A 16,877-nucleotide genomic window follows, 5' to 3' on the forward strand; every position below is an offset into this window, starting at 1 on the left:
TCCTTATTATGTTTTAAAAGCCTAGTGACACAAACTTCCTGACTACTGTTTTGCTGCTGTTGTTTAATGTGTTACATTGATATTTTTATTTGAAATTTTTCCATTTCCTTCTTCATTATGCCTCCTCTCACATTATGTATATGTGGCTCATGGTAATGTGAACTCCTATCTCAACAAAACTTTTTATTTCTTACAATGGGTTTTTGTAGGTATTTGCAATCAACATATACTGGCTTAATAGTTACTCCTTGAAGTCATGAAAGTTATTAAAATGTCAAAATAACAATATAGATAAACAGCGGTATAGCTAAAGTCAAATTTGTTATGTAGAAAAATATAAACAAACTTGTTATATAACAAATTTAATTTTATAATTATTTTTGCTTCAGCTATAAGATTTAGAATGGTACTTAACAATGGTGAGTTTAAAAAGTCCATTGCTTATGATAGAAGAACAGTGACTCAATTTTGTTTTCTAGAAAATAGATGACAAAAAGATTCTATATAGGCTAAGGAACCACTAGGCAGTCAATAAAGAGATATTTCTGAAGTAATTCAGCCAAAAGTATAATTACCTTAGCTTCTGGTTATAAGAGAAAATATTGGAACTGATTCAAATGATAAATGTTACCTGAGAGTGAATGGTAAGTATTACCTCAGAAACAAAGAAATGAGTAACATAAAGTTGTTGGTCAGATTGTCAGGCAGTGTAATCTGAATAGACTTGTCTGAGTTGAATCATAGAAGACTCAACTTTTCATTAGTTAGATAATTATTGAAAAGAAGACATGTTGTAATGAAAATAATTACCTTCAAAAATAAACCCACAGAATGAATACAGCTTGGCTATCAACAGCGAGATAAGATTAAAATGCAGAAGGATAGCTAAACTTGTGAAACCTGATCAAATTAAGTAGAAACATATATTTTATGAGGTAGCAACAGAACAGAATCTCATTTCATTTGCAATATAATCAAATTCCTAATTATAATGCAATTCTTTTTGGTTTGCATATGTCTGAGGTAGCCACTCTGTCAAACTGAACATCTGGAGTGTGGTTTGGAACAAGGGAGTATCCTTGTAGCACTGTGGAAAAGTGAGAAAACAGTATGATGAAGACTGACACCTGAGCACTTTGATGGAGGGAGACGGACAGACCAAAGAACTACGTTTTTCATGCATAGGAACTTACAAAACACAAATAGAGAAGGGTGTCTCCTGTGAAATCATTCTGTGGTAGATACAGCTTGAACAACAACAAAAAATAAAAAAACAAACAAAAAATAAGCAAATAGGAATATCCGAACCCATAAAATATTTATGAATTCCACAAAACATTTATAGAATCCATAAAACATTTTTGAGAAGGCCCAAACTTTACCTGTATGATGTCCACTTGTATACCTCATCCTGAATTGTACCCCCATCTTTAAAATAAAATATATGAAAACAATTTTTGAAATGAGGTATTTTTATTGCAGTTAAACACACTTAACATAAAATTAATCATTTTAAGTAAACAATTCAGTGGCACTTGATACATTCATAATGCTGTGCAGTCATCTCCACTATTATCCACTTGCAGAAATTTTTTATTATCCCAAACTGAAATTCTAGATCCATTAAGCAATAACTCCTCATCACTCATTCCTCCAATCTTTAGTCACTTTTTATTCTACTATCTTTATAAGAATTTGCCGATTCTCCACCTGAGACCCAGTCCCTGTCACTACACAATTTATCCGTGTAACGAATACATATGAGTCCTCCAGAATCTAAAATTAAAATTTTTTTTTAAAAGAGATTTGGTTTTTCCGCGCTACCCAGAGAAGGGTCCATATGGTGTTGTTCTCAATTCCCATTGTAACTGAAAGGGAAACTTTCACAACCGTAGCCCTTGACGTCCTACAAATGAAGGAAGAGGATGTCCTCAAATTCCTCACAGCAGGTGGCACCAACCCTGATTCCCAAATGGAGCAGTACATCTATAAAAGGAAGAGTGATGGCATCTACATTACAAATCTGAAGAGGACCTGGGAGAAGCTTCTGCTTGCAGCTCATACTATTGTTGCCACTGAAAACCCTGCCCATGTCAGTGTCATATCTTCCAGGAATACTGGCCAGCGGGCTGTGCTGAAGTTTGCGGCTGCCACTGGAGACAATCCTAGGGCCGCTTCACTCCTGGAACCTTCACCAACCAGCTCCAGGCAGCCTTCCAGGAACCCAGTCTGCTGGTGGTTACTGATCCCAGGGCTGAGCATCAACCTCTCACAGAGGCATCTTATGTTAACCTCCCAACCATTGCTCTGTGTAACACAGACTCTCCTCTGCGCTATGCGGACATTGTCATCTCGTGCAACAAGATAGCTCACTCAGTGGGTCTGATGTTGTGAATGCAGGCTCCGGAAGTTCTGCGCATGCGTAGCACCATCTCCTGTGAACACCTGTGGAAGGTTATTCCCGATCTCTACTTCTACAGAGATCCCAAAGAGATTGAAAAGGAAGAACAGGCTGCTGCTGAGAGCTGTGACCAAAGAAGAATTTCAGGGTGAATGGACTGCTCCATTTCCTGAGTTCACTGCTACTCAGCCTGAGGTTGCAGACTGGTCCGAAGGTGTGCAGATGTACTCTGTGCCAATTCAGCAGTTTCCCACTGAAGACTGGAGTGCTCAGCCTGCCACAGAAGGCTGGTCTGCAGTTCCCACTGCTCAGGCCACTGAATGGGTAAGGACAACCACTGAGTGATCTGAAGCTGTTCTACCACAGGCTCTTAAGCAACAAGGAAATGAGGTTGCTGGAAAATAGACATCAGTTTCGAAGGATTAAAAAAAAAAAAAAAGATTTGCTTATTCTAAGTACCTCATAGAAGTGGTACTTTGTCTTGTATAATATTGCCCTTTTGTGTGTCATTTTACACTTCACATGTTTTGAAGATTCACTCTTTTTTATTGTAAATCAGAACTTCATTCATTTTAATGAATAATAGTCCATTATTTTTATATTAAAAGAAATTATAATAATATTCCATTATTATATGTATACATGTGGTGTGTATGTGTATATATATATAAATATATCCATGTGTTGTGTATATGTATATGTATGCATATATATACCATACCACACTTTGTTTAGTCATTCATTTATTGATGATCATGTGGGTTGCCTCCACATTTTAGCGAGTTTGAATGATGCGGCTATGAGCCTGGGTATACAAATATCTGTTATAGTCCTTTCTTGTTATATATTTTTTCTTTTAGGTATATATTAAGAAATGAAGTTTCTGGATTACACGGTAATTCTATTTTTAACTTTTAAGGGAACTGTCAAACTGTTTTTCACAGTGACTCCACCATTTTACATTTCTACTAACAGCCTATTAGGTTTCCAATTTCTCCACCTTTTGGCCAACACTTATTTCCCACTTTTCTTGAAAATAATACCTAATGAGTATGAAGTGGTAAAATGACATAATTCTTAAACATTAATATGGAAATCTCAAAGATATAACACTCTTCAAGGAAAAAAGCCAAGTTCCAAAGCAAGATGTATTTTGTAAAAGTAGAGGCTGAATGCTCATATGATATACAAGGACTTGCATAATTTGACCTTTTATCTTTTCAGAACAGTCTCAGTTTTCAATAAGGAGGAGAATACAATTCATTTTCAAATATTTATGCTTTTATTCTGCCTCAAACGTTCCATGCTCTAGTTCAGTGGTTGAAGCCTTTTTTATGCTCTACCACATAGAAGGCAATGAATGACGCATTGCCATTCATGCTCTTTGCTCCCTGTCCTAAGATACCCACAGAACAGCATGTCTTGTTGGATGGAAACATCAAAATGACACAGTGGAGGCATGAAGGAAGAAAGAGAGAATATGGGGATTATGCATGATTTCAAAAGTCTCCAGGTGATGTTGTTGCCTCGTCCACACTAGTGGACGAGGCAACCAGTCCACACCACTGCTACAGCCAGTCCACACCACTGCTACAGTCATACTAAGGAACCATCAATTTCTGTAACTAATTAAGTGCTCAGCTAATCTCCCTGCATACTGTGCATCCCTTTTCTGGAGAGAATTCAAAAAAAATGTTTTATAGGTGCATTGGTAGAACTCACAGTCTGCAAAAGCAAAGTTGAATGAAATAATATGACAACACAATTAGATGTTGGAATAATATGGTATAAACCAAGTACTGCAGGAATTAAAATGAAAAGATGAATAAAGATGTGAGTAATGCTTCAAAACAGAGATGAGAATTGGGCCTTGAAAGATGGGAAGGATTTATTTAACTGGAGGCGGAAAAAGTGAGCTTTCTGGTAGTGATGAAAAACCTGAACAAAGAAAAGACATAGAAGTGGTAAGTTTTGAAAGGGGTGTTTGAAGGACCATGGAAGAAAAATTTAACAGACCTGGAGCTGAACATTAGGAGGCTGAAGGGACACACATGAAGTCAAGTTATAAAGGTCCTTGATTATTTAAAATGATGTTGCAGCAAATAAGATGTTTGAGCTGGTGGATATTGGGATGTGATATGTCTCCAGTTTGCCTAAGATAATGCTGTTCCAAATGGCAGACACTTTTCTATTTCATTTCTTGTCGATTGAGTTAATAAAACTAACTGCTATTTACCTGAGAGTGAAAATTATCTAATAAGAATAATGGATGTAAGAAAAAAAAGAATAATGGATGTGATATTTATGGCAAGGCACTTTGTTTTACATTTTTTATTTTTTTTAATAGAGGGAAATAGTCAAAGAATGGGGATAAGAGTTGTCCATTGTGAGAAGTTGATAGTGCAAGTTCTAAACCTAATGCTTTGTTTCACTTTTGTCTAGTCACTTAAGAATGTTTTGAATGTGTTTTCACAATTACTGCACCATTTTACATTTCTACTACTGCCATTAAGTGCTAAGTGAAATCTTATTCTAGGATTCAAAGGCTAATTGAAAATGCATGAAATAATGTCTGGATTTATCTCTTCACAGAAAAACAACCACTTCAGAAATAAATTTAAAGAAACTTCACTTTTCTAGAATTCCAAAAAGATATTTTATCCAATAAAAAGTGGAATAAAGAAACTCAGTCCTGGGGAGGAAATTGTGCTAATCATTAAACCATAAGACAGGTGCTGCTTTGATTTCTCCTTAATGGTTTATTATTTGACAATAATACTATGATTTAATGACTTTTAAAAATGGAACTCAGTTGCAGAAAAACTGGTTTCTGGATGAAGAAATAGCACAGTGAAGACTTTCCCAGACACCAGATGTGCCTCTTGCCCACATACTTGGGTTATGAACTGCCAGTGAAAATGCAGCCCAAACGACCACGCACCCTATCCCTTGAGAGGAGAATTCTGAGTTTCCAGTAGCCAACCACAGAGATAAGATGATACAACTCTCTCCAAATATGACCAAACCTCAAACCTCAATTAAAGACTTGGGGACTATGAGGAAGCTGTCACATAGAAGTAATAGAAATAACACCTAAGGTTGAATGCGGTAGCTCACGCCTATAATCTCAGCACTTTGAGAAGCCAAGGTGAGAGGATTGTCTGGGCCCACGGGTTCAAGACCAGACTGGGCAACTTGGCAAGACTTCATCTCTACAATAAATCAAAATATTAGCAGGATATGGTGGCATGTGCCTGTAGTTCCAGCTACTTAGAAGGCTGAGTCAGGCGGGGCTCGGTGGCTCAGCCTGTAATCCCACGCTTTGAGAGGCTGAGGTGAGTGGATTGCCTGAGCCTGTGGGTTCAAGACCCACCTGGGCAAATTGGCGAGACCTCATCTCTACAATAAATCAAAAAATTAGCCGGGCGTGGTAGCTTGCGCCTATAATTCCAGCTACTTGGAAGGCTGAGGCGGAAGGGTCACCAGAGTCCAGCAGTCAAGGCTGCAGTAACCGGGAGCCGCCACTGCACTCCAGTCTGGGCGACAGAGTGAGACTCCAACTCAAAAAAGCAAAAGAAAAAAAGGCTGAGTCGGAAAGATCACCTGCGCCCAGTAGGTCAAGGCTGCAGAGGCCATGAGTGTGCCACTGCCCTTCCACCTGCGTGACAGAGTGAGACTCCAACTCAAAAAAAAAGAAAAGAAAAGAAAAGAAAAAACACCTAAGATATAGAAGACTATAACTTACAAGTGCATTTATTACAGCATATATTTATTTTCAAACTTGCCCCCAAATTCATGTCTAAATATACAGCATTGTGTGTGTATATGTATGTATGTGTATATATGTATATAATATATATTTCTATATAAAATCAAATGTATTTTAAGTAACAATTGATCCTACTATGCTGGCCCTGAAATTTTTTTCCACTTAACACTACACTGTGAAAAGCGAATTTTAAACAAGGCAAAAAAAAAAGGTGTTGTGGGAAGATTTCCAGGTCAGTCATACAGATAGGTCTTTCTGATTATTCTAACAACCATTCCCTTGTATTGTTTGTACTACAGCATGTCTGTCTCCATTTTTTGCTATTGTAAATGCTGCAATAGATATGTTTCTGTTTATTTGTGTAAGTTTTTCTGTCAGATAAATGCTAAAAAGAGGATGAAGAGATATATGTCTCCATATTTTGGTGGATTTAGCTTACTGCCCTCTAAACAGATTTTATCAATCTATAATCCAGCTAATAATTTAAAAGAGTGATTGTCTTTTTGCATGCCTGCCAAACTAGGTATTAGCTATTAAATAAATTTTGCCAATATGGCTTTAAAATGATGCCTCTTGTTTTAATTTGATTTTAATTTTCTATGGCTTCACTTTTCCCTTAAGCTACAGCAACACTGGTCTTCACTCAGTAGTCAAGCCTTCTGAGCCCTAGTGCCTAGAATGTACTTTCCCAAGTTTTACATGGCTGACTCCTGCTAAGTATTTTGATTCCTCAATATTTTTTTCCTAAAACAAGTTTTTGGCATCACCTTATTGAAATTCTCTATTCTCTGTATGCTGGTTACCACTCTCCACCTTTTTTGTTTTCTTTATATCTAAGAAATGCCTGAAATCATCTTATTTGTCAACATTTCTTCTCCCATTAGAATATATGATGCTGAAATAGGGCCTAGATTTAACTTTATTTTTTCAAAATATGTAATAATCTTCCTCAGTATCATTTATTGAATAATCCATCATTTCTCCTCCCATTTGAAATGCCAGTATTTTTAAAAAAAAATCCCCTGAGTTTTTAAAAATTTTTAATTCCTAAAGCTGTTCCTTAATTTACTCCTGCTTCCCACCAGACAGATATGTATTCTGCAACAGAACCTCCTTTTTCAAGTTATGACACTTGTTAATGTTGTTTAATATCCGATAAGAAAACCCTTTATAATTCTTCCTTTATTTATTTATTTATTTTTAAAATTCTTCCTTAAAAATAGTTTTGCTGTCCAGGCCTGGTGTTTCAGCCTGTAATCCCAGCACTTTGGGAGGCCGAGGTGAGAGGATTGTCTGGGCTTGTGGGTTTGAGACCAACCTGGGAAACTTGGTGATACCTCATCTCTACAACAAATCACAAAAGCCAGCCAGACGTGATGGTGTGCACCTGTAGTTCCAGCTACTTGGAAGGCTGAGGCGGAAGGATCACCTAAGTCCAGCAGGTTGAGGCTGCGGTGGTTGTGAGCATGCCACTGCACTCCAGCTTGGGCAATAAGAATGAGACTCCTACTCAAAAAAAAAAAAATTGTTTTGCTAAATCTCATGTTTCTATATTTTAAAATAAAATTTAATAATCAATGTCAATAAGACAAATTAATAATATAGGAAAAACAGGTTGAAGTACACATTTATCTTTCAACACTTAAAAATAGCTACAAGTAGAATTTAAAATTCAACTTTTACTTTCTAGTTATAAACAAGATACAGGGTATGGGAGGAAAAACATAGTTCATTTAGCAAAAGATAGAAAATCAAGAACATCCCAAGAATGCATAAAGCATTAAGACAAAAAGAAGAATAATGTAAATAAAAATATCTATTTTGCCAATAAAGTTAATAAGAAATGTATCTAATTTATGTGTATCACTTTTAGATTTAAAAAATAAAGTTTTGACAAGTACATACCTAAACAAAGAGATTTAGAAGTATACAGAAAATATACCTTAAGAATATACCTTAAGAAAAATATACCTTAAGAAAAAAAAGAAAGAAAGGAATGCAAGAGGAAAGAAAGAAGGAAGGAAGGAAGGAGAGAAGAAAGGAAAGAAGGAAGGAGGAAAGAGAAGAAAAGGAAAATGATGGTTCTTATGCAAATATCAGATGTGTAGAAATCTGGAAAAATCATCTTGTGTAAAAGAGAAAGTCATCTTTATCAAATAAAGAAGAAAATTTACCATGGAATTATCTTTCTACTATAAAAATAGAAAAGTAGATAAGGTTAAAACTATTTACTTGTAAGACTGAAGTGGGGAGATCACCTGAGTCCAGAAGTTTGAGGCTACAGTGAGTACCAATGAACTCCAGCCTCAGAGACAAAATGAAATCCTATCTTTAAAAACAAAATAAAATTATTGTTGAAAACTTTACAATCCCCTCAGACTTTAACAGATTAAAGAGGCAAAATTACAAGCTGACTTAGCTACTTGAAAAACTTTTTATTTTGGAGTAAAATATAAAAAGTCAGAAACTGTCCTAATCTTATTCAAAAATACCAATTAAACACAACTCAAAATAAATAACAAAAGTTAAAACAGAAAAAATGCAACTACAAAAACATTATGAAATATTTCTTTATGTAATCCTTCAATCAAATCATGTACTCTTGAAACTTGGATGAAAAACAGAATAAAACTAAAAATATGACTAATGATTAAGAAAGCAGAGAAAACTAATATAGTAGTGTATCTTCTCCAAAAACAAACAACAGAGAGGTAAACACCGACTTGAGTAATTTAAAAAAATAGGACCAGAAATATTAAAAATCAGTAAGAGAAATAAATAATATACCCAAATAGGTTGAAATAATACCTGTACTGAGAAAATTACATGCCATTATATTTGACAATATGGAGAAAATTAATAATTTCAAACCAAAACTTAATAGTATGCATAACAGTGACTGCTTTTGCCACATTAAAAAGTTTTCTTTGAAATAAAAATTCAATAAAAGATAAAAGATTAAAAAAAGAGTAAAAATAGAAAACTGGAGAGAAAGTTACCAATATTGGTAGATTATGTGATTGTCCATTTGGAAAACACAATAAAAGAAATTTGAATAACTATTTTTTTTTAAAAAATACAAATTTTACATCTCATTGTATTATTAGAAAAATTAAGAAAAAAATATACAAAATACTTAAAAATAATGCCAAAAATATTTTGGCTTACAATCTCAATGAGAAATTACCAAACATTGCTGAGAGACTTAAATATAAATAAATGCATAAACTAAGATAGCTATTCCTGCTGGTTGAGAAGACTCATTGAAACATTATTTATGGACATTCTTTATAAAGTAATATAAACATTTAATGTAATTCTATTAAAAAATCTCAGTGAATATTGGAAATTATAAAATGTGCTCCCCAAAAGAAAACAATTGAAAATGCATGATATTTTTTTTTTAAAGAATAAGGAGAGACTTAGATGTTAGGCCTTAAGTTCATATAAAGATAGGGCAACTAAACAACATGATGCAGATATGAGAATATAATTTTTTTGAACCAGATAAACATTTCGCATTTGATTTTAGTAGTTCAAATGTCTTATCACTGGAATAAATCTACTTGTGTCTCTTTAGGGTTCTGCCTCCAATGTGCATTTACCTGGCCATGTAGGGCATATGCACTGCTGATTCCATGTCCTCCAAAGGCCTAGAGGACTCACTATTAGGCAGCTCAGAAAAAGGCCACAGTTACAGTCTCCGTGGCATCAGATCCTGTGTGGACCAACTCTTGAGACATTCCTCTTGTCCTTTTGGACAGCAAGGGGCTGGCGCTCTGGTGAGTAGCTACTGGTTCATGATCACATGACCACTGTAGGCAGACTCACCAACCCTAGCTGGTCTCAGCTCAGCACCAGCCTGTTTCCTTAGGGTGGCATGTGAGAATGGGCTCCCTGTCTTTTTGTTTGTTTGCTTGCTTTTATTTTTATCATCCAATTCTAGCTTCAAAGCATTCTGAAATATCCTTGCCACATCTGGACCTGAAAGCAAAAGTTGATATTTTAAGAGCCAGATTCTCATTGCAGTTGGATGGGATGAATAATGTGTCTTTTGTATTTTTGTTGTATTCCTCTTTAAGAGTTGCTTGACCCAAACATTTTTCTGTCTCTTCTATATAATAAAAATACAAAATAAATGAGAATAGAAAAATAATTAAAGCATTAAATTATACAAATTACAAATCTGTTCCAAAATATACTTAACATTAAATTAAAAAATGAATTTCATTAAGAAATCCGCAATGAAGGACTCACGCATTCTGGGAAGCTTCACATCTAGGCAGGGTCAACTTTCGTGGAAGAAGAATTTACATCCAATCACAATCTACCGTGAATTTCTCACTGTGAATTACATTCAACACATCATTAGCATTATTTGTGCAGAAAACCTACTTTGTTTCAGAAAGGGGTAGGCAAGCTCTAGCCTCAATTTTGAGTTCATTCAAACTTCTCAAGGATTTTGCCAACAGCATATATAGCATGATTTAAAAAAAAAAAAAATGAACTTGTTAAGGCAGGCAGACAACTCTCTAGAAACCCAAAGACATATTCTTGCTATATTCAAGTTGAATTTTCCCTCTACAATGGTCAGTCATGAAACTGGTCTTTTCAGGACATCTTCACAAGACTAGGACAATCCATAGGGACTGTGAGGACCGGGGAGAAGAGAAGCCACCTCTTGCTGGTTCATGTCAGAGAATAACTATAACACATAGTTCATGGACCTGCAATCTTCTCCTTTTTTTTTTTTTGTTTTTTTTTTTTTTTGAGTTGGAGTCTAACTCTGTTGCCCAGACTGGAGTGCAGTGGCCGCTCCCGGCCACCACAGCCTCAACCCGCTGGGCTCCTGCGATCCTTCCACCTCAGCCTTCCGAGTAGTCGGAGTTACAGGCACACGCTACCACACCCGGCTGATTTTTTGATTTATTGTAGAGATGAGGTCTTGCTGCCCAGGCGGGTCTCTAACCCATGGGCTCAGGCAATCCACTCACCTCAGGCTCCCAAAGGCGCGGGATTACAGGCTGAGCCACTGAGCCCGGCTTATCTTCTCCTTTTTATCTGGCATAAAGTTTGATGTGGTTGTCCACTTTATTTCTCCTTGTTCTGCAAATGATATTCTGCATTTCAACATTCAGTGGATCATCAAAGTTCAAAAGTCCAGTAAACAAAGAGTTTAATCACCAAACAACATCTTTTCATGTTCTTGTGGAAGTCCAGCCAGTGCCATCAATCCAAGATTCTCTGTGTCAACTTGGATGTATTTTGCCCATCTCTGTGACGTCAGGGTGCTGTCAAGATCAAGTACTTCACCTGGGAGTCAGCATGCTGTACCATCAGAAACTTCAACCTCAAAGTGAAATGCTCCACTTTGGTCATAATCTTCATCTGGGGTTACAGTTAGCTGAAAACAGATCAACTTGTCCAAATCGGGAAAATGCACTTGGCATGTGCAAGGTAAAGTAGCTGCAACTTCTGCAACCTCTTAAACAAGCAACACGACTTTCACAAAAAACCCTCTTGTGGAGGTGACACTGTAATGACATCTGGGGGACTTTGAGACCATTGTGGTATTTCAGTTTGCTTGCTAATGTTGGCATTACTGCTGTCTGTACCATGGGTACCTGGAGTCAGGTGAGATGACCAAAGGCCCAACATAATGCAACAACATCATGTGAAGGAGACAAGATACCTCACAGCTCCGGGTGGTGAAACTGGAAGTGGTGAGACTGGAGCCCCCTTATGTTGTACCAGCTTCCTGAGGTGGGACCAGATATGGCAGGGTGAGGACTCCAGATATAATTATTATTCAAGCCATTATCTTCCCTGCCTTCGAACTTTCCACTTTCATGCTCTTCTTCTCACAGTGTGCCCCTCACCAAGCAACTGGAAGCATCGTTAAAATATTTTCTGCTAGGCGCGGTGGCACGTGTCTGTAGTCCCAGCTACCAGGGACCCTGAGGCTAGAGGATCACTTGAGTCCAGGAGTTCTGGGCTGCTGTGTGTGCACTATGCCAACCGGGTGTCCGCACTAAGTTCAGCATCAATATGGTGACCTCCCGGGAGTGGGGGCCCACCAGGTTGCCTAAGGAGGGGTAAACCGGCCCAGGTCGGAAATGGAGCAGGTCAAAACTCCAGTGCTGATCAAAACGTTTTCTAATGATACTTCCATCTGCTGAGGGAAGAGGGAGGCACACTTCATCAATAAGAGTACTTGATCTCAAACCAGGCGAAGTGGGGACCAATGTGAGGCCCAAACTTTACCTGTACAATGACCATTTGTATACCTCATCCTGAACTGTACCCATGTCTTTAAAATTAAATTAAATTAAATTAAATTTTAAAAAAGAAAATGGTTACCACAATGCAGAGTTCTCACTACTATAGGGTCACAACAAGCTACAAGAACGAATTCACGGCCTTCGCAGCAAATTGGATGGAGTTGGAGACCATCCTACTAAGTGAACTATCACAGACACAAAGAACTGAATATCACATGTTCTCCTTCATAAGTGGGCCTTGAACATTAGTCACATTAGCACAAGGGAGGGATCTGCTGTCACTGGGCACTGCAAGGGAAGGGAGGGAGGAGGGTGAGGGGCATGTGACAATACCAAGGGTACTTGACTTGGTTAATTATCAGAAAGAGTGAGGGTAAGTCAGAAAACTAAATTACACCTGTATGCAGCCTACTTATATAGTTAATCTTCACTTGTGCCCCACATTCTTATAATAAAATACAATTTTTAAAAAAGAATTAATTCCTAAAATTAAAACAACTAGATAGGGCAGCCACTGGAGGAGGGGGGAAGAAAATGGCTGCAAATTATATAGTCCTTTCATTTAAAAACACAATCAAAAGTGACTTAATGACTGAAATATGTTTTTAAAAATGTGTCATTAGGAAATTTCATCATTGTAGGAACAGTATAAACTGTTCTTACACAAATCTAGATGTGTGTCTACTACACATATGTGAGATCTGTGGTATGGTCTATGGTTCCTAAGACACAAACTTACACAGCCTGTTACTGTACAGAACACAGTAGGCAATTGTAACACAATGGTATCTGTGCATCTAAACATATCTAAACATAGAAAAGGTACAAAACAAACATAGTATGAACGATGGACAGTGGATATTTGTATAGGCCACTCACCATGAACGGAGCTTGCAGGACGAGAAGTGAGTAAAAGTGAAGGCTTGGAACATTACTGTGTGATTTGTAGACTTTAAACACCGTACACTTAGGCTACACTAATTGTATAAGAAAACGTTTTCTTTTTTCTATACTAAATTAACTTTGGCTTACTATAACTTTTTTACTTTATGAACTTTTCAAGTTTTAAAAATTTTTTTGACTTTGTAATAGCACTTAGCTTAAAACACAAACACAAAAAATATCTTTACAAAAAATATCTTTACAGCTTTACAAAAAATATCTTTATTCTAAAAGCTTTTTTTTTTTTTTAATTTTTAAAATTCTTTTATTGGCCGGGCATGCTGGCTCACACCTGTAATCGCAGCCCTTTGGGAGACTGAGGTGATAGAACTGCTTCAACCCACGAGTTCGAAGCCAGCCTGGGCAACATTGTGAGACTATCCATCTCTACATAAAATGTTTAAAGGTAAAATAATATATTTTTATTATTCTACTTTTAAAACTATTTTTTGTTAAAAGCTAAGACACAAGGCAACCCTCTAAGTTTCCCTCCCACTGTGGGAGTTTTTCTCCTCACAATAAATCCTGCTTCCTTACCCCTCACCCCCCAAAGAACTAAGACACAAACACACATAATAGCCAAGGTCTACATGGGGTCGGAATAATCAATATCACTGTCTTCCACTTTCACATCTTGTCCCACTTCCAGGTCTTCAGGGGTAATGACATGCATGGAGCTGTCATCTCCTAGGATAACAATACCTTATTCTGGAATACTTCCTAAAGGACTTGCCTGAGGCTGTTTTACAGTTAACTTTTTAAAATAGTACATTTTAAGACAAAGTAAAATGTATAGTGCTGCAAATACATAAAATGGTCATGTAGTCAGTGGTTATCACTATCAAGTATCATGTACTGTATATAGTTGTTTATGTTATACTTTTATACAACTGGCAGCACAGTGGATTTTTTTAACTCCAGTGTAACCACAAATACATTAGTAAAAGCACTGTGCAATGACATCTGTCAGCTGCAACCTCACTACGTGACAGCAATTTTCCCATTATAATCTTATAGGATCACCATCATACATGTAGTCCCTTGACCAAACCATCTTATTCATGCATGATTGCATTTGTTCACTTCTTTTGTCCTTAGATTATGATCCAAACTCCTTTCCATACCCCCAGGTCTTAGTCATCCTGTTTCCTCAGCGCCCTGCACTCACCTGACCCTCTGTCAAATGCTGGAATGCTCCTGCCTTCTGGAGGGCTTCAGTGCCTATCAGTTACCAGGAATGCTATTCTCCACCTAGTTCATTTCTGAGCATCCCTAAGACTTCACTCTAAACATCACTTCATTGTAGAGGAGCTCCCTGATTGATCCATCTGAAGTAGGCATCCTTGTTACTTTCTCTCATGTTGTCCTATTTATTTACTGTTGATTACCTTCTGCTGGTTTACTGATATGTTGACTTGTTTGCTTTTTAATGTATATGTCTATCTGTTTCACTAGAAGTTAAGTTCTATGAAGTCTAGAGATTCAGAAAGAACCAGTTAAAACTTGTGGCAAAGCCAGGCTCGGTGGCTCAGCCTGCAATCCCACGCTTTGGGAGACTGAGGTGAGTGGATTGCCTGAGCCCACAGGTTCGAGACCTGCCTAGGCAACGTGGCGAGACCTCATCTCTACAATAAATAAAAAATTAGTTGGGGATGGTAGTGCATGCCTGTAGTTCCAGCTACTTGGAAGGCTGAGGCGGAAGGATTGCCGAAGCCCAGCAGGTCGAGGCTGCGGTGGCCGGGAGCAGCCACTGCACTCCAGTCTGGGCGACAGAGTGAGACTCCAACTCAAACAAAACAAAACAAAACAAAACAAAAAATAAACTTGTGGCAATATAGATTTCACTCTTGCTCACTTCTGCTGATGCAGTATCTGACTGCAGACTAAGTGATTGGCAGCAAATCCTTTCTGGGTTATCTCCAATAAGTTCCTAGCATCAGTGAGAACACAGGTGAGAAATAATGGTAACAGGCAATAAGGAAACCATTACAATCCAGATTCTTGAAATTATGTGGGGAAGATTTAAGATTGCTTGCAGCATGGATGGAAGGGGTGGATGTATAAGAAGCCTTACTAGGCACATTTGTCTTTGCGTGATTTTAAAATCCATGTAGTTCATTCCGAAGTTGTTAAATGTTCTTTTCTACAGAATGAAAGGTAAACCTCTGTATTTTTACTAGTCATAAAGAGCTATTTAAACACTTCTACCTTGCTGTCATCATAGTCCCTGGGTGGGTGAAATCTATTTTTATCTACTAGAAATATAAAAATAAATTTGATACATAATAAAATGGTATTGTAGTATTAAATATACATATATTTCACACTATCTCAAAAAAACTGTTCAGGATAGATCAAGAAAGTAAACCTGAGACCAACCTGAGCTCACGCCTGTAATTCCAGCACTTCGGAAGGCCAAGGTGGGAGAATAACTTGAGACTAGGAGTTTAAGATCAACCTGGGCAATATAGCAAGACCCTGTCTCTACAAAAATTTTTTTTTTTTTTAATTAGCCAAGCATGGAAGTTCATGATTTTAACCTCAGTTATTTGGGAGACTGAAGAGGGAGGATTGCTTGAGCATGGCAGTTTGAGGCTGCAGTAAGCTATGATCATGTCATTGTTCTCCAGTCTAGGTGACAGAGAAAGACTTTGTCTCAAAAAAAAAGAGAGAGAGAGAAGGAAGAAAGAAAAAAGAAAGAAAGAAGTAAAGAAAAGAAAAGTTAATTCAGCCTGAAAGTCAAACTTTAAACATTTAGGAAGAAAATAGAGACAAATCTTTGGATAAGTAATTCATATTTTTAAACAGGACTCAAGATAATACAAACTATAAAGGAAAGTAAATACATTTAGTTGCATTAAAACTAAATGTTCTATTCATTACAGACTCTCTTTTCACAAGAGCATGAAAAGGCAATCCCTAAACAGGGAGGAAATGTTTGCAACATATATATGTAAAATGTGTGTCCAGAATAAATAAAACTCTTGCAAATCAACAAAAAAGGACACAAAATCAAATGGAAATAAAACAACAGAAAATAAACCACAAATATCAACCAAACATATTAAAAACCAAAATGTTTAAGAAAGGCAAGGTCCCACTTCCATCTGGAATTTCATTTAGATAAGCTAGATTGAGTTCCTGGCAAACACAACTATTGTGGATGAAACAGAATCACTTGCTTCTTTCTCTCCTGGGGTTTAAAATCTGCTGAGGAGGAAGACTGACACATTAATAAGATAATACAATAATGAGATGTAAAATGTTTTATAGTAGCTCTTTCCAAAGCAAAGTCACATATAAAATTTTAAATTTTCTAGTAGTCACATTAGTAGGGTAAAAAATACAAGAGAGATTGATTCGAATAGTATATTTTATTTAGCCAAATGGGTTCAAAGTATTGTCCAAAATGTTATCGTTTTGATATATAATCAACATTACATTATTGAGCTATGTAAATTTTTTTTTTTTTTTTTTTTTTTTT

The sequence above is a fragment of the Carlito syrichta genome, unplaced genomic scaffold (genome assembly GCF_000164805.1).
Source record: "Carlito syrichta isolate Samal-C Ts95f unplaced genomic scaffold, Tarsius_syrichta-2.0.1 Scaffold315702, whole genome shotgun sequence".
NCBI lineage: Eukaryota > Metazoa > Chordata > Mammalia > Primates > Tarsiidae > Carlito > Carlito syrichta.